Raw genomic sequence first — 18,186 nt, 5'->3', positions numbered from 1 at the left:
ATGTGGGGGAAGGAGGAAGGGGAGGACACACAGGCAGCCTGCGGTTGAGAGCTCTGAAAGCCTAAGGTCTCTGCAAACGCCCGAGTTAAAAGCGGAGGCAGCCTTCGGGATCGATTATGCATGCACGCCACTGAAAACACAGGCTGCTACAGTGCCAGAGCCCTGCTGGATAATTTATATGCTGGTGTTAGTATTCACAAAGCAGTGGGCAGAGTTCAAAGGAATGAGGTGGGGAATAAAAGTTTAAGACTTAGACAAACACAGCGACAGCCAGCACGTGCCTCAGTGCTACCAGGGGCCTCACTTGTATATGTTACAGGGAGCAGCCAGGAGACATTCTCAGAGCAGGAAGGCAACAGGTGCTTTGTCTGCCCAATTGGCAGGTGGGACAAAGGAACACTCAGAACCAGTGTATGCACTAATGTTCAAACATTAGGGAGTGTGTGTGCACGTGACAATGTGTCTGTTCATTTGGTCCTTGGGCAGTGTGGGGGCTGTCTTCCTCCACAAACTTTCACAAATGTCCCTCCAAACACTATCCCTGACCTGACATGCACAGGGCCACATACGCACAGTTCTACCAAAACCCTTCAGTTCTGACCTGCAGCCCTTCTGCTATTCCTGTCCTGACAAGTACACCCCCACACCAACACAACTCTGCTGAAGCCCTCAGGTCCTGACCTACAGTCCTCCACTCTTCCCCAACAACAACATGTGCCTTTTCTGAGCCAGTTGTGCTCCAGATGCACTAGATTACATGATGGTTTCTGCAACACAGATCAACACACATTATAGCAGGGGTGAGCAAACTTTTTAGCTCAAGGGACACATCAGGGTTGCGAAACTGTATGGAGGGCCGGGTAGCGAAGGCTGTTCCTCCTCAAACAGCCTGGCCCCCGCTCCTCCCACTTCCTGCCACCCTCAGAACTCCCTGCTCCTTGTCCCCTGACCACCCCCTCCCGGGACCACCCGCCCCAACCCCCCCACCCCCGGGACCCTACCGCCTATCCAACCCCCACTGCTCCCTGTCCCCTGACAGCCCCAATCCCTATCCTCACCCCTGCCCCCTGACAGGCCCCCTTGGACTCCCACACCTATCCAGCCGCCCCCTGCTCTCTGTCCTCTGACTGCCCCCTGGGATCACCTGCCCCTTATCCAAACCCCCTCCGCTCCATGTCCCCTGGCCACCCCCCACCAAGGGACCCCCTGCCCCTTATCCAACCCCCCTGCCCCATCCAACCATTCCCTGCTCCCTGTTCCCTTACTGCCCACCGGGACTCTCTGTCCCTTATCCAACCCCACTCCCCTCCCCCTTACCATGCCACTTAGAGCAGCAGGAGCTCACAGCCCCGCCGCAGCCAGCCACGGCTCCGCGCTGTCCAGCAGGAGCGGTGGGCCAGAGCACTGGCAGTGTGGCAAGCTGAGGCTGCAGGGGAGAGGGGACAGCAGGGGAGGGGCCGGGGACTAGCCTCTCTGGCCAGGAGCTCAAGGGCCGGGCAGGACGGTCCCGCGGGCCGGATGTGGCCTGTAGTCTGCCCACCTCTGCATTAGAGACTAAACTGAGACCATCAAACTCCTTTCACTTGTGATTTTACCAAGATTTGATCCTAGGTCTTCAGAGAAGAAGGCCGGGTCGTTAACTACCACTGGCCACCCAAAAGTTGAACTCTATGCATTGGCCCAGCTTTACCACTGCCGGTGCCTCTCAGCCATCTGGTTATCAGGAGAGAAAGATGGGCAGACAGCAATGTCATCAATTTACCCGTCACTACGTCTGCACACGTTTTAGATCAGACACAACACAAATGGCATTAGAGTAAGTACCAAAGGGTTGACTTCAGCAGAGATGCAGAGTAAAGGCTGTCTGCCCTCCCCCATCCGCAAACTCCAGCACACATACTGTTCTGGACTAGATCCCAGAGACGTACAGCAGTTAGGCCCATCACACCACTACTGCACCCCTAACACAGCTAGCCAGTCTGCCACAGAGAGGGAAAAGCAACGCTATGTATATGATGAAGAAAGAAGGGTCCTAGCCAGGTGCCCTGCCCTTTGCCAATACTCTGAATCCCATGCATCCTATTCATCCAGCCACTGCCTTCACATCTCACCCTCATTTAATCAGAGGCCTTCCCCACAATCCCCTGCCACCAGGGGCATCCCAGAAGTCACATGATCTGAAGGGACAGCCAAGCCTGGGCCATGTCTGAACTAGAGATGGGCCTAAATGAAAGCCCACATGTCTGAATTCTGGAGACAGAACCAAACTGGGTATCATGTACAGACTGTGCTGGTACCCCAGATTATTAGTCCACCTACAAATCTGCGTCCCGCTCATCTGTTCCAACAGAATATAGTATCCACAGGGATTTCCGGGGTGGGCTGGATTCAGTAACAGAAAACTGTCTCTGCCAGCGATCAGGTTGGGGTAGGTTTTGGAGAGGTGGTTTGCTACACTTGGCTCTAAGGACAATTGCTAGAACCACCTCTCCTCTCCACATTTCTGTCGGGTCATTTTACAAAGCAGTATGTTTTTCCACGGAGCCTGGCAGACACCCTCAATGTTGAGTTTATTTCATGTCATGAAAAGAAAAGGAGGACTTGTGGCACCTTAGAGACTAACCAATTTATTTGAGCATGAGCTTTCGTGAGCTACAGCTCACTTCATCAGTTGCATCCGATGAAGTGAGCTGTAGCTCACGAAAGCTCATGCTCAAATAAATTGGTTAGTCTCTAAGGTGCCACAAGTCCTCCTTTTCTTTTTGCGAATACAGACTAACACGGCTGCTACTCTGAAACCTGACATTTCATGAGTCTGTCTCCATATTCTGCAGCTAAGACCATAGCTTTGGAACAATTACACTGTTTGCCTTATACTTTGCATTAGGCTATGGCAGAGTCTCCTGAACGAAAGTGGTGGCAGCCCTATAGCTTGTGATACTCAGAACGGGACTGGATAAAGCACTAGAGAACAGAGTGTAGGGAAACAATCTTGCACTGACCCCCAAGGTGAAGAATATCAACTAAAGGCGACTAAATTTAGTCTAATGTCTATGATCCTTCATGAGAAGGATTTAACCCTCTTCTCCTGAATTTTGGGACCCATTTTAGAGATGGGGAATCTGAACTAGTGACCTGCCTCAAGTGACACAGCAAGTCAGTGGCAGAGCTGGAAGAAGAGCTCGTGTTTCCTTCCCTATCCACTTGACTATACTGCCTTCCTGCTCAGCCCAGCCTGGGAGTGGGGGGAAAAAATGGAGATTTCAGGAAGAACAAATGCTTGAACGTAAGTGCATGAAACTATCTGGACACGTACAAGAGAAAAGAGGCTTTAAAGCAGAAAGGGAGAAGTTGTTCTTGTTACATGGAAATGGAAAGACCAGAATAATGGATTTAACAAGGACAGAAACAAAAATTAAAGAGAACAAACAAACTTGAAATAGTAAATAAGTCAGATCAAGAACAGAGGCATTTTCCCAGTGTGACTTTGGAGAGATCAGAATCACTAGGCAGCTCTAAGAAATGGTTTTCTGAGCATCTACTAGGGACAATCCACCAAGATCAGAGACTAAGAAGAGGGAAAAAAACAAACAAACAAACAAAAAAAACCCACTGAGCAACACTACCTATCTGTCCTCTTCATTTTACAAATGTGAAAACTGAAGCTCAGAGGACATGAAGGGCCCAAGACCACAAAAATACCCAGTGCCCTTAGTGACTTGTCCCCAAGGGCACACAACAAGTCTGTGGTAGAACCAGTATTAGATCCCAAGATTCCCAGCTCCCATTTCCAGAGGCCTCCCTTTTAGTCCCTTTTAGCACTAAAGATCCGATAATTACACTAATTGGGGTCCTCTGGAGTAGAGGATTCCGGACAGCCACTCTACCCAAAAAGATTCCCTAAATGGGTGCCCCATAAAACAGGGCCTTGGTCTTACAGCTTGTTTGTAGTTAAAATGATCTAAAACTTACAGCACAATACCATACTACTGACCATACAAGGTATGCCTTAACATTCCCTCAATCCCCACTGGGCTGCTAAAGGATGTCAGCGGCACAGCAGATGTAAATAAGAGGAAGGCTGTGAACAGTAACATAGGGGTTAACAACAAGCACTTTCCTGTTATGACTGTGGTTGGCAGGTAACATGACCATGTGATATTAGCTGAATCACAAGTGGCGGAGGGGAGTATAAGTAAGAAGCTTGGCATTGCCAGTCAAAACACTTTTCCAGCAACAACCCAGGGAAGAACAAGAATTTATTGGTGACAGAGGTACAAATATAAATTAATTTTATAAACCTGGTATACAGTATATCACTGCCCAGAGAGGGATGCTCAAGTACAACTGGACACCAACAGAACAATTCAAAAATCATTTGATCCTTTAGGAAATAAAAATGTTCCTTAGGTACCCAGAAGAGACCTTCTTGTAGGCACCTGAACATAAATACACCACAAGTATTAAATGAAGTGGACAACACAGAAATCTAGTCACCATCCCATCATGAAGACCTTCCTTCCAAAAGTAAGTGGATTCTAGACCCAGCTTCAAAAAGGTGCTGACACCAAGGCTTGGGAAAGGAAGGACAGTGTTTCAAGCGGCAAAGGCATTGATATGGTCAGCAGCATTCACAGACTCCAGGTTCTCTCACTGAGTTACAAGGAACCCCAGAAGAAACAAGTTATTCAATAATCAACTGGAATGTCATCCAACTAGGCACTAGCCAAGATGATCTCCTGACACCTTGACTAGTGGTCTAGCATGCCCCAATCATATCAGCTGTTGTGATTACACAACAATTTATCCCCAGGCATATTCATATGCTGCAGAGTAGAATCCTAAGACCTTCAGCTCCAAAAAGCACAGGCCTCTGTCTCTTGAACTAAAGATGATGATCTCCCTATGGTAGTAATAAGTCCCTTATCCTTCCTGAAGGTCAGCCACCAGAGGGCAACATCACTTGAATACGAAGAATATAGAGTTGCCATAGTTAATTCTAGCAAAAATTCTGAAAGGGATATTGAATTTCATAGATTAGGACTCAAGCCACTCTCTAACTATTAGAGAGCAGGATAACACTTAATGAGGAGGGAGCAGATTATCCCACATTTGCCTACTGCGGGGTTCTTCAACATTGCTCTCAAGCACGTGGTACTGGCCACTGTCAGAGGGAGGATACCTGCCTGAATAGACCTTAGGTCTGATCCAGTATAGCAAGCGGCCGTGGAAATCATTAGGAACCATCCAGACACCTCATAGCCAGACCCCAAACCTAGCTCTGGTCCCACATGCACATGTTCCCAGAGGTTCCTCTGAACCAAACAGGAAAACCTCTTTCTTATAAAGGCCTCAAGGTGTGCACTACCAAAGAATTGACTGTAAGGCCACCACAGTGCTCCACGGTTGGCTACTTATACGAACCCAACTACTAGTCAGACAAAAAAATAAACAGTCACTCACAGCGTCTGGACTCACTTTTCAGTAACTTCCCTGAACTTCTATGGGAAATGAAAAGCAATTCCCTTAGCAACTTCTTCAGAACTGCCATAGCCTACATCATTAGCTATGAAAAGCACCTGCCTTTAATGACTCAGCTTCCAGGTGTTCCTTCTCAACTCCCTTGGGCCCTAGAGCCCTCCCACATAATATCTAACTTAGACCACTTCCCTTTATTGGGGAAACTGGGATATGGGGGTATCATGAGCACCTACTCTGTGGCCCCAAAGGGTTTGTAACACCCTTTGTGCACCCCTACATTTCACATAGGCCACAAAATAATAATCTCAGGGTAATTGTCACTCACTACACACATGTGGGCTAGATTTTAACTGGGGAGCCATAGGTGTGAAACTCTTTCTTCTTGCCTCCCAATCTTATTATTTAACCACAAGGCCATACTGCCTCCCCTACTTGCCCTCCATACAACTTTACTGACTTCAGTGGGGTTGCACAGGAGATCTGCAGGTATAGAATTTGGCACACAGTGTGTTTATCTTCCTTAAGAACTGCTCCTCCATGGCTAGCCAGTTCCCTTTTAGGTTTGTCTTGAAGCTGCAGTAGGTCACCTGCAGCCAGATTTTTGCACCTTCTAGACTGGTGCCTGTGGACCAGATAGGAAGGCAGCAGCCAGTTAGGTTCTCTACAGGAGAGGGGAACCATTTAAAATAAAGTAAGAACTGACTGAAATCTTTGCCGAGAATTTGAATCTCACTTTTCCAGAGGTTCAAAAAAGGTCAGATAGATTCTTCCCTCACCTCATTATTTTTAATTTACCCAGCACCACCTCAGACTGGAAACAAAAGGAAAAACAGAAGCTGTTCAATCTTAAAAGTATTTCTTAAAAATAGCAGGGAGGGGAGATTTTCCAAGCAAGAAGTCATAATAAACCTAGAACTCCTACCACCTGCCCTATGCCTCCTCCCCAGGTGAGAAAAAAGGCTCGCTGTCTCGGATGTAGGGAGCAGAGTGCACTGGAGTGGGGGAGGGAGGGGATGTCATGTCATCCCATCATACCTTCCAATATGCTGAATTCCAGGAGAGGGCATGTTAAATATGTGCCTCACTCAATGTTATATTCATGTTCAGTAATCATCTCCTGCACATGGGGTAAATTGAAGTCCAGGTGAACTACCAGTTCTGGCTCTTCTAGGCAACACGAGCACACACACCGTTACAACTGATGTTTTCATTTGCACCTGTGTTTAATTAATCTGCGCCACCACTGTGTGGAAGGGCAGCAAGTAAGGAGTGTATTGGGCTCTGAGCTGGTCAGAAGGCTGCCTTGATCTCTATCACTCCTGGAAAGTTTTTTTTCCCCCTATGAAAATAAAGGGGTTTGTTGGGGACATTCAAGTGGCTGTGTGGCAATTCTTCAGTGTGCAACACGCCAAAGATCACACTTTACTGGAAGGAGGGAGGCTCCTCTTTAGAAGGAGTAAATGACTCTAAACAGTGGGTGGACAGATTTGTCCCCAGCCCTTTCCTCTTCTCCCTCTATAATCCATCATGGAAGCAGCTGATAGCAGGTCCCTCCACACAACTCTTACCAGATCCCACTCCTCTTCACATCAGTTATTTTTTGCAATTCATGCAGATTCCCTTTTCCCCTGAAATCAATGTTTAATTAACACATTATTGGAAAAAAATTGGGCTGTAACACACACTGAAATGAAGCCAACACATCCCTGCTCTGCAGACACACCAGGTCTCATCTGGAGGGTTACCCCACTGGAGAATTTTTCCTTCCCTTCACCCCATGTCCTCCCTCTGCTGACATTAAGGCTCATCCCGCCAGATAGTTATGCCCTTTTCCATCACCACAAATTCTTCCCCTCCTCAAAATGCTCACCCCCAGAAATAAACACTTGGCCAGGGAAGACACGATAGTACTGCAGAAAGAAACAAATGCTTCCCAGACGCTATGTGACATTGGTGCAGCCGTGCAACATTCCAAGGGGTAATCTTCCCCCTGCCCCATTCCGCTTATGGCGGAATCTTTGAACCTGTCCTAACAGCCTTGGGAATTCTGCCCCCACCCATATTTTTGCTAAATTCTTACCACTCCCTGGTCCTCACTATGGCCCTCGTTCCTCCTGATGAGGCTCCCATCACCACAGCAGTAGAAGGGGTGAGGCTGCAGAGACAGGATGTTCTCTAGTGCTATTCCCAGGGTCAGTCCAGTGAATGGATGCTGGGATCACTTGTTGCTACGCTTTCTGATGGCAGATGGCAGGCTACTGCCAGCTTTGAAGGCTTAAATCACACCTCAAATCATCCACCCTCTTCTATCCTTATCAGTTATTATTCCAGCCCACTCTTCAGCTTTCATCCTGCTGCTGGGAGTTGCTTGGATGCAGGGGATGCTGCAGCAGCATCAAGGGCATTTTGAGGAGGGATCTAATTCTCAAATATCCCTCCCTGCCACATACACAGGCACCCCCACCTCCCAGGGTTAGTGCAGCAGTCAAGAGAGATTACCCCTGATTCCATGATCTCCTAGACTGGACTGTGCCAGTGATGAAAAAAGAAATCAGGACAGTTGAGAAATCCAACTACCCTAGCACTTCATTCCCGGGATCCGAGGCTCCTGGTGTTAATTAGTTCCTGTAGTATGATGGATGACAGCAGCAGGGCCAAGAGTGACACAAGCAGACTGTGCTCTGAAATAAGATGTCCTTCATCATCAAGGGCACAGGAAAGGGCTCTGGAAACGACAGGAGTTGAGCCACACCACCACTGGGACATGGCAGATAAGCTCTCAGAGCCCCCCATGTCTCTATCCCCAGTCACCAAGAGACAAGAAGTGGGCAGAGGGAGTAGGTGGGAAAAAGACTGATCTACCACTGGGATCTGGCAGATGACGGAGGAGCTCCAAGAGACAATAGGGGGAGAGGTGGAAGAAGGGCTAATCCTCTCTGCCAGTAGAGGATGCTCTTTCAGATAAGCTGAAATGAATTTTTCAGCTATGCCTAAAATACTCTGTAAATGCCTCTTCCCGTTCCCTGTCCACCACACCCTTCCCATTCTGCTCCTAGCACAGAACAGTCCATACGTTCACAGCCACGACTTGCCACTTACACACAGCTTGCGGTTCTGCAGGAACATGTGCCACAAGGGTCAGACAGCTGAACTGCTCTGGTATGAGACTGCTATGGATTCTCACAGGCAAGTGTTTTCTGAGAAGGGCAGCAACAGCCCCCACCTATCCTTAAAAAAATCCAAACCATGCTTCCCCACCCCATTTCCAGCCACTCAACATTTCAACCACACCAACAGGAGGGCCACGGCAAAGTCTAGTTCAAATCAGCCCAACCCAAAACCCTGACTTTTCTTGGCCTAAAAAAAGTAATTAGTGTTACTGGCAAAATGTGCCAGAAGATCAAAGGTACTGGAGACTGCCATCCTCTGCCCATACAGCAGGGACAGCTTAGACAGTGGTAAGAGCATACTTCCTCTATGCTAACCTTTGACTAATGTGTCTCAGTCTATCTGCTGACACTGCTGTCAAGAGGGCCAATAAATGTAAGCCAAGACGCTCAAAGTCCTTTATACACATTAATCCTCACGTTCCAGTCGTCATGAGGGGAAACTGAGGCAAAGAGCTGGGAAGTGACTCAACCCCAAAGTCACACAGTTTGTTGGTGACTAGAACCCAAGAGTTCTGCCTGCCTATGCTCTAACCAGTAAAGCCTAGTCCCTGCCACTTGTTCTTTGCATAAGGAGAGGGAGATATAGGGCTTAAATGAAATGTGGCTGACTTGTGGGTCCAGCTACACTGAGAATAGTCCCAGAATAAGTTCTGTGCCCTTTTCTTCCTGGATGAATCTATTAAGCACATCGGTGCTTGGGAATAGAGTTAATTTTTATTGTATTTTTTTTTAAAAAATAACCAAACTTCTCATGAATCTCCAGGAAGTTTCATCTTTGACTTTGGCTGGAGTTTAGGACAAAGTTTCTGGTCCCTTATTACTTCATTCCCAGAGACTCCATCTGTCCTTTCCCCAATGTAGCATAATATGGCTCTGCCAGCACACATATTTCCACCCGCACACACCCCAAAGTGCAGCAGGATGTGCAGAGTCACTTGCCAGAGAACAGAAGGGGAAGGATCAAGGGGGAAAAGTAACTGTCTTCTCCCCCCCCCCAGAAAGAGAAAAGAAGACAGGAAGAGATGCTATTGGACTGTGGAGCCCTGAAGGATGCTGCAGGAAGCGCAAACAAGAAGCAAAGATATCACTAGATCCACTGAAATGCTGCTGCTGGAGCAATGAGAAAGGGAGAGGAGGAGTGATTTCTTGCTTCCCTGGAATGCCATGCCCATAGACCAAGAGGGTCATTTCTGGCTTGGGAAATCAGGAATGCAATATGGAAACTTTTACCTCAAGGGCACTGGTTTAAATCCAGTCCACACTGATGAAGTTTAAATGCCATCCCCATCTGACTACTGCTGTTGGGCAGCTTATAAAAAATGAGCCAGTGGGGGTTTCCTAGTGGGAAAGGTGTCCCAATCATATAATCCACCATCATTGTTGGCACTAACTGCCCCACCCTCAGCAGAAGGGCCAAAGACTACATGGGCTGTGTGGACTGAACTCCCCTCTCACTTCCAGAAGTGGAGTCACTCCAGATTAGGGGTGCGGAACACTGGAAAGGGAGACTTGCTCAGCTGCTGTCCGGGCTGTGCCTGCCCGATGAATAAACAGAATGTCAACCTATGGGGCTCTCGGTCTAGTACATTCCACCTGCACAAAACTCACTTTCAAATCATTACAGTTTATCGAGAAGAATTTTTTTCCCACCTTCCTAATTATTAAACACAAATTTCTTCTCATTTGGGTAGGCGCTGGGTGTGCCATTGGGATGTATCAATAACTCAGTCACTGGGGGAATGAAAGAACCATAAAAATCAGTGCCTACCTTCACCGTACAGGAAAACAGAGTCATTCTTAGGGTCAGAGCAACTACCTGGGACCTGCAGCACCCTCTGCCTGTTGCTCACCCAGCCACTGCCTTGTCATCTCTACAGCAGCCATGGCTAGCTCTCAAGTGCTGGAGCTGCAGCGCGACAGCCATTTACTGAGTTGTTTGGGGGGGGGGGAAAGGGTAGAAAGGGCCCAAAAAGAAACAATTCTCAATTGAAACTGGCCAGCTGAGGCTCAAGTGGGATCAAACCTGAGAGGACAAAGCAGCTGAACGAAGGAGCCTTCATTTTTCTGTGCAACACCCATGCAGAAAGCAGGTGTGTGACCCCCTGAAAATCCTCTACCCCACCCCTTTGGCTATAATTTGCCACTGTTTCTGAAGGTCAGCTCCAAAAAAGAGAGATGAGGAAAGCAAAAGGCACATAAAGATGGCCCGGAATGTATCTATTTCCCATTCATTATCGCTTGTGAAGCAGAAAGATCCAGAAACACCGGGACTTAGAAGGGTGCAGTGAAATTTAGCCACACGCAGGAGACAGGGGGAATTGGCCGACAGGAAGGCGGAAGCCATTAGAGATCCTTTCTCTCTGCAAGCTCCTCTCAGAGCCCTGCAAGAGACCAGCCAGACCATGACTGAACAACGAATGTTCACTGAAGTGTAGGGAGGACTTTGGATCCAGGGAGAGGAGGGGGATTACAGGTTCTGCCAGTCACTGGGCGGGGTTCCAAATGGACAAGCTAGCCAGCCGTGTTCTACACTCTGTTAACAACCTCACCACTGCTGCCTTGTCCTGCCCACATACTGTCCACCCACTACCCATCTACAATCACCCACACAACCTCTTCAGGGCTCACTTGGTCCTTCCCCTTGCTAGGGTTGGGGAAGGAGGGGGGATTTTCCCCCTCGCTCTGCTCAGACTAGAAAAGCCGTGCCTCTCCTGCACATCATACCAGAGAAAGGCAAGTAGATATCCCCCCTTTTTGTTTGCCACCCTGGAGTCTCTCACACACAGCCTCTGGCACAGAACTGCATGGAAATGTTGATATTCCCGTGATGGCTGATCAAAGGCATGGACAGGCTCATGGAGGAAGAGAAGGGATGGCAGAGGAAGACAAGCCAAGAAAGGCTTTGTTTGATCCGGGCTCCAGTACAGCACACGCCCTCTCTCTACGTTATAATGCCCTCTAGCTCAGATACACAAGTGGGCTTTGCAAGGGGAGGGGTCTGCTGGGTGCATGTGTGTGTTTGTCTCCCCCGAGTGTGGATATCATGCTCCTCAGAGCCCGCCAACCTCAGCCCAAGCTCCCTGGAGTAACCTTTATTCCAGTGCATTGCAAGCATGTATTTCACAGATGGTTAAACTGAATCATTATCACTGGGCGTTCATTTGACCAAAAAAATTTTATTAACGTCGTCAGGTTTATCCATCCCCCCAAATACACACACATGCTCCCTCCCTCCCTCCCCCAAGCCCCTGCGCTTCACAACCTCCCCCCCCCCCCCCCAACATTCAAATCTCATGATGTGCGACACAGCATCCTGGAAAACCGAACAGCAAGATGGGGTGGAGAAATGGATGGACGTGCCTTTGGCATTTGCTGCATTTCCCACCCCCCTAACAATGTCTATCCAGCCCCCCACCCCGCAAAAAAAAAGAAAATGAAATTAAACCATGGCCCATCTTGGGTAGGAGGGCATGTCTTTGTGTGGGCGAGCCATGGTCACACTCGTATCAGGAGCCTGCATCTGCGTGGCATGAAGCAAAGGTCATCGTGCCACTGTTGTGATGCACTAAAAAAAAAAAAGCCGCAGAGCCATCAGGATGTAACACGGAATTTTCTCGTCAAGAGATGAGATGCCTTCGGGGGGGTTGGGAGGAGGAGAGAGGGTGTGCAGATGTGGGGTGAGGGGGAATGGCAGAAATGGGGGGGAATGAAGAATACAAAGCCCTGTGCTGCTAATCCAAAAGCGACAAGCCATCCCTTCCCCCCTCCGCACGCCCTCCTCCCCCCGAAATGTTGGTGCAGATGGATTTCTGTATCTTGGTTTTGCAGCAGTGGGTCTAATGACTCCCAGACCAAACCCCCTCGCTAAAATAACCCCTCCCACATTGTTTTTATACCGGTCTGAGGAATAATGTGTTTTTAGAGATCATGGGCTTTTTTTAAAAAAAAAAAGATGAGGCTGCGCAGACATTATGCGAACAAGCTGCTCCCCGCATCACCTCCATCTCCCCCACCATGTTCCCCAATTTCGCCCCCGCCCACACCTCTCCATCCTTCCCCTCACCAACGCTCCCCCCGCAAAGGGAAAAACCCCACATCATCATCTGGGTAACCGATCTCAAAATCCCAAGCCCTAATCCGCTTGAATTTGTTTTTTCCCTTATATAAGCAGCAGCACGTCAACATGTTCAGTAGAAACGCAGCGTAAAATGAGGCCAGGCTACAGCCATGGAACAGGGTGATATCGGCAGATATCGGTCTGCCTAGAAGCCATCATCACTGGAATTATGACATCGACTACGGGGCTTTTATTTATTTATTTACTTATAACTCTTTTCTTTTCTTTTTCTTTTTTTTTAAAGAACAAAAATAAAATAAATAATGAAAATCACACAGATACACACCCCACTGGAAGGTGCCCGAATACTCCAGAAAGGGAATTTTCACCTCCTGACTTTGAGGTTTTTTTAAATAAATAAATACAGCCCTGTTGCTCGCGTGATCCCCAAACTTCCAGTGTCCCCAGATGCAACTCCCTTCTCCCCTTCCAGAAAACAATATGCTTTGCAGGAGAAAGATGGACATTTCGGAAACTGGCAATGACCGAAACAAAAAACATCTACAGGAATATAAAATTATCAAAATATAATACCTCAACTCCTCCAGCAGATGAAGTGTGTCCGTCCACAACACCAAAGGCAATAATCTCAGCTCCCTCCCCAACCTCCTCCTCCATAAACACGACTAGCCCTTAGATAAACTTGCCCAACTTAACAATATAGCCCGCTTTTCCTTACCTGGCTAGAAATACAACACCCTTCAGTCTCACACTACAGTTAATAACTGACTTCATCCAGTTAGCAGGCAAATCCTTTTTGGTTCAATTTTTTTCCCTCACACACGCAACATCTCTCTCTGACTTTTCACTAGGCTAGTTAAGAGTTCACCCCCTTAAAAAACAGTCACTCAAAATATATTGTAGCATAGGTGTTAGTGAGCGATCATGTCAATAACCTCTTTTGGAGGGCTTTGTGCTTAACACAGAACAATCACGCGCAAGAAAGAAACAAGAACAAAAATGAATATTATTTTTTTAAAACTATTTTCAACAAAGCTTTGAATAGCTGCGCCAAGAGGAGGTGGAAACAGGGGCTTGCATAAGCGAAAGTGGTCTTTTAAAAATTATTCCATTTTTTAGCTTTGGTTCTGCCTCTCTGATCCTTTCGCTTTTCTCTCTCTAATTTCTTTTGGGGGAGCGGTGGGGAATGGAAAATAATTTTTTTAAAAAGAGAGATTTCAATTGTAATGAAATGTGTCCTTAAAGAGTGGTAGTTAATAAAAGTAGTTCTTAACTATACTGCAATTAAAATAAAATTAAGGGAGTAAGCAAAAGACAAGTAACATGCAAAGCACCAGAGTCAGTGCCCATAAGTAGGGGAATTACATCATTGCCCTGGAGTGGATGATGTTTTTCTTTTAAATTATAAAGTAGTTAGATTTTTAAAAAAAAAGAAAATCATGGGTATTTTGTATGCATCTTGCACGAAGAAAGAATCAAACCAACCTTTAAGGTCACTCGCTGCCTGAAAATGCACAGCAGTCGCTCACAGTGGAAGTTTTCAGGCAAGACGGCTACTAAATCATTAATATAAACAAATGGAAGGCGGGGAGGGAAGGTTCCTCTGTAATAGATCCAAAGACTAAGGAAAAAAAGAAAACTTTCTTCTATTCCCCCTTCCTTCCTCATTAGTAAAAATTTTGTAAAAGAAAAAAAGAAATCCTTCAGCCGCTAGTCAAATAGTTTGATTCCTAAGCAAGTCCCTGTTATAATTCAATGTAGCAGCATCTTGTCTCCCCACAAAAACACCCCCATTCTCTACTTTTAAAAACCAGCCCCTCCAAAATAGTAATTTTAAAAATTAAAATAATAAAAACAAAAAAAGAAGCAAAAATAAAAGTATTGGTTAGAGAGGAGAGTTTGTGCTTGTCACTTGAAAACAGATCAGCCCACTAGGTGTGCCGTTTCCAAAAATCTTTCTCACTTTTCATAACTGGGAGGTTATGAGGGGAGAAGGAAAGGAGGGCAGGGGCAGGTTGGTAAAAACTCACAGGAAGAGACCAAAAAATAACAAATCTCCAAGATATTTGTGATCAAAAATGTAAAAAAAAAAAATCACCCTTGGAACTCTCAAGTGAGAGCACCCACTACCTTTTAAACTGAAAGACTTTCTACTGGATACACCGAAATATCTGTTCATTTTGGGTCTTGCTTCCATCCTGCCATCCTTCCCCCAAAGTCTTACCTTTGCAGTTGAGAAGAGGTTTTGGCTGTTTTATCAACTCTTTGTTTCCTCTTTGGGGACGTAAGAATCCAGGGTGTCTCTCTAGGAAGGACTGGTGGGGAAGGGTGGGGGTATTGGTGATGCTAAAACGGGTCCTTGATAGCTTGGGATGCAGGCAGAAAGGGGAGGTTTGGCTTGCCTCTCCCTCTCAGTGAGTTGCATGCAAGAGGAGATGTGTAGAGCTGAGCTCTCTGCCTGAGACTGTCAGAGGAGCCCAGGAATTTCACGCACTCCAGAGCCAATCCCTCCCTCTCTAGCGCACAGACCCCAGCATTTAAAGAGACAGCCAGGCTGTGTGGCTCAGAGTTTCACACTCTCCTCCCAGGGCTGTTTTGCAAACAGCTGACAAGATGTAATCTGGGGACATCCTCAAGCCCTGGATGACTAAGAGGCAGGTGCTTGGGAGCCCAGCTTTCCCACACTGAAAAGGATTCTTACGCAAACTGGAAGGGGGAGATAACACACACACTCCCCTCCTGGGAAAGTCCTGTAGAATTTAATAGGGATGAAACTAATAGGGTTCTATAGAAATTAAACGGGGATGTATTTAAATGACTCTGAAAACCTACAGCATATGATAGAGAATGATCTCCTTCCTACAGAATTATTAAATCATCCTATTGAATTTAACAAGAATTATTTCTATTCTATTTGGGTTCTTCCTGCTGTAGGATTCTATAGTCTGTTTTAAAAGGTCTACAGAAAGATAGTCACTCTGTTAAATTCTATAGGACTTTCCTATAAGGGACATGCACACTCATGAATGCATACACCTCTGCCTGTATTTTACATTCATATTCACTACAAATAACACCAGAGTTAAATAATAATAAGATGGTAAGCCTGGCTGGTGAAAGGCAGGCAATACTGAGTTCAGATGGTACTCTGTCCGCAATTCACACCTACCTTGACAGGAATAAACTCACAGCAATGTGAGTCTTCGACCTGCATGGAAAATTATAAAAGGATACTGTCAAGATATACAACATATCTCTAAAGAAGTAGGTGTTACAAATAGCATATCTTTTCCTCTGTCTGCCTATCTATCTTTTATTCATACCACACTCACCACTGTAGTATATGAATATAACAACTGAAAGACAAGAGTCTCAACTTTTCCCACTGCTGTTTGTTTGTTTATTTTTGATCCTTCACCAGCTTGAGAAATTAGACTGGTTGGTTTCACTTTCCCTTTCTAGACAGTTTCACTTCCTGGTTCTCATGAACTAGCCTAATTCTGCTGCTACATTTTCGTTTCCAACATTGTTGGAGAATGGTGAATTTGTTTAAAGGACAGAGTCTCCCCACATGTATAATTCATTGAATTCAACAAAATTAACCTGGTGAACAAGGACTACTTGCAGAAGTAAAAGGAAACAAGCTTTGGCCAAGAACAGTAGTCATGGACATTTAAAACAAACCAAAACAAACAAACAAACATTTTGATTCTATTAGATTTTGCAACCTAAGAACGCTTCTAGACAGATCCTATAGTGCTCTATAGTGTGTGTATTGTGCCTAGAGGACAGGCACTTAGAAATGGTGCATAGCGGTGCGTAGACAATCCAGGAAGTTTTTGGAAAGCGTAGGGGACAATTTTCTGGTGCAAGTGCTAGAGGAGCCAACTAGGGGGGGAGCTTTTCTTGACCTGATGCTCACAAACCGGGAAGAATTAGTGGGGGAAGCAAAAGTGGATGGGAATCGGGGAGGCAGTGACCATGAGTTGGTTGAGTTCAGGATCCTGACACAGGGAAGAAAGGTAAGCAGCAGGATACGGTCCCTGGACTTCAGGAAAGCAGACTTCGACTCCCTCAGGGAACGGATGGGTAGGATCCCCTGGGGGACTAACATGAAGGGGAAAGGAGTCCAGGAGAGCTGGCTGTATTTCAAGGAATCCCTGTTGAGGTTACAGGGACAAACCATCCCTATGACTCGAAAGAATAGTAAATATGGCAGCCGACCAGCTTGGCTTAACGGTGAAATCCTAGCGGATCTTAAACATAAAAAAGAAGCTTACAAGAAGTGGAAGGTTGGACATATGACCAGAGAAGAGTATAAAAATATTGTTCGGGCATGTAGGAATGAAATCAGGAGGGCCAAATCGCACCTGGAGCTGCAGCTAGCAAGAGATGTCAAGAGTAACAAGAAGGGTTTCTTCAGGTATATTGGCAACAAGAAGAAAGCCAAGGAAAGTGTGGGCCCCTTAATGAATGAGGGAGGCAACCTAGTGACAGAGGATGTGGAAAAAGCTAATGTACTCAATGCTTTTTTTGCCTCTGTCTTCACTAACAAGGTCAGCTCCCAGACTGCTGCGCTGGGCATCACAACATGGGGAGTAGATGGACAGCCCTCTGTGGAGAAAGAGGTGGTTAGGGACTATTTAGAAAAGCTGGACGTGCACAAGTCCATGGGGCCGGAGGAGTTGCATCCGAGAGTGCTAAAGGAATTGGTGGCTGTGATTGCAAAGCCATTGGCCATTATCTTTGAAAACTCGTGGCGAACGGGGGAAGTCCCAGATGACTGGAAAAAGGCTAATGTAGTGCCAATCTTTAAAAAAGGGAAGAAGGAGGATCCTGGGAACTACAGGCCAGTCAGCCTCACTTCAGTCCCTGGAAAAATCATGGAGCAGGTCCTCAAAGAATCAGTCCTGAAGCACTTACACGAGAGGAAAGTGATCAGGAACAGTCAGCATGGATTCACCAAGGGAAGGTCATGCCTGACTAATCTAATCGCCTTTTATGATGAGATTACTGGTTCTGTGGATGAAGGGAAAGCAGTGGATGTATTGTTTCTTGACTTTAGCAAAGCTTTTGACACGGTCTCCCACAGTATTCTTGTCAGCAAGTTAAAGAAGTATGGGCTGGATGAATGCACTATAAGGTGGGTAGAAAGATGGCTAGATTGTTGGGCTCAACGGGTGGTGACCAATGGCTCCATGTCTAGTTGGCAGCCGGTGTCATGTGGAGTGCCCCAGGGGTCGGTCCGGGGGCCGGTTTTGTTCAATATCTTCATAAATGATCTGGAGGATGGTGTGGATTGCACCCTCAGCAAATTTGCGGATGATACTAAACTAGGAGGAGTGGTAGATACGCTGGAGGGCAGGGATAGGATACAGAGGGACCTAGACAAATTGGAGGATTGGGCCAAAAGAAATCTGATGAGGTTCAATAAGGATAAGTGCAGGGTCCTGCACT

General features: G+C 46.6%; 1 protein-coding gene across 1 annotated transcript in view; it reads right to left on the bottom strand.

Moving 5' to 3' along the window:
- The window catches only part of NRXN3 (neurexin 3), a 1,402,093-nt gene extending 1,385,948 nt beyond the window's left edge, over positions 1-16,145 (bottom strand). Inside the window, exons 1-2 of the mRNA XM_073349326.1 lie at positions 16,062-16,145; positions 15,899-15,937 (exon numbers count right to left, since the gene is read on the bottom strand). The gene's annotated coding sequence lies outside the window, so the exon portion shown is untranslated. The remainder of the gene's footprint in view (positions 1-15,898; positions 15,938-16,061) is intronic.
- Between the last annotated feature and the right edge of the window lie 2,041 nt (positions 16,146-18,186).

The sequence above is a fragment of the Lepidochelys kempii genome, chromosome 6, assembly GCF_965140265.1.
Source record: "Lepidochelys kempii isolate rLepKem1 chromosome 6, rLepKem1.hap2, whole genome shotgun sequence".
NCBI classification, from domain to species: domain Eukaryota; kingdom Metazoa; phylum Chordata; order Testudines; family Cheloniidae; genus Lepidochelys; species Lepidochelys kempii.
The sequence above is the reverse complement of the archived record's forward strand: the minus strand, read 5'-3'. Positions and strand labels throughout refer to the sequence as shown.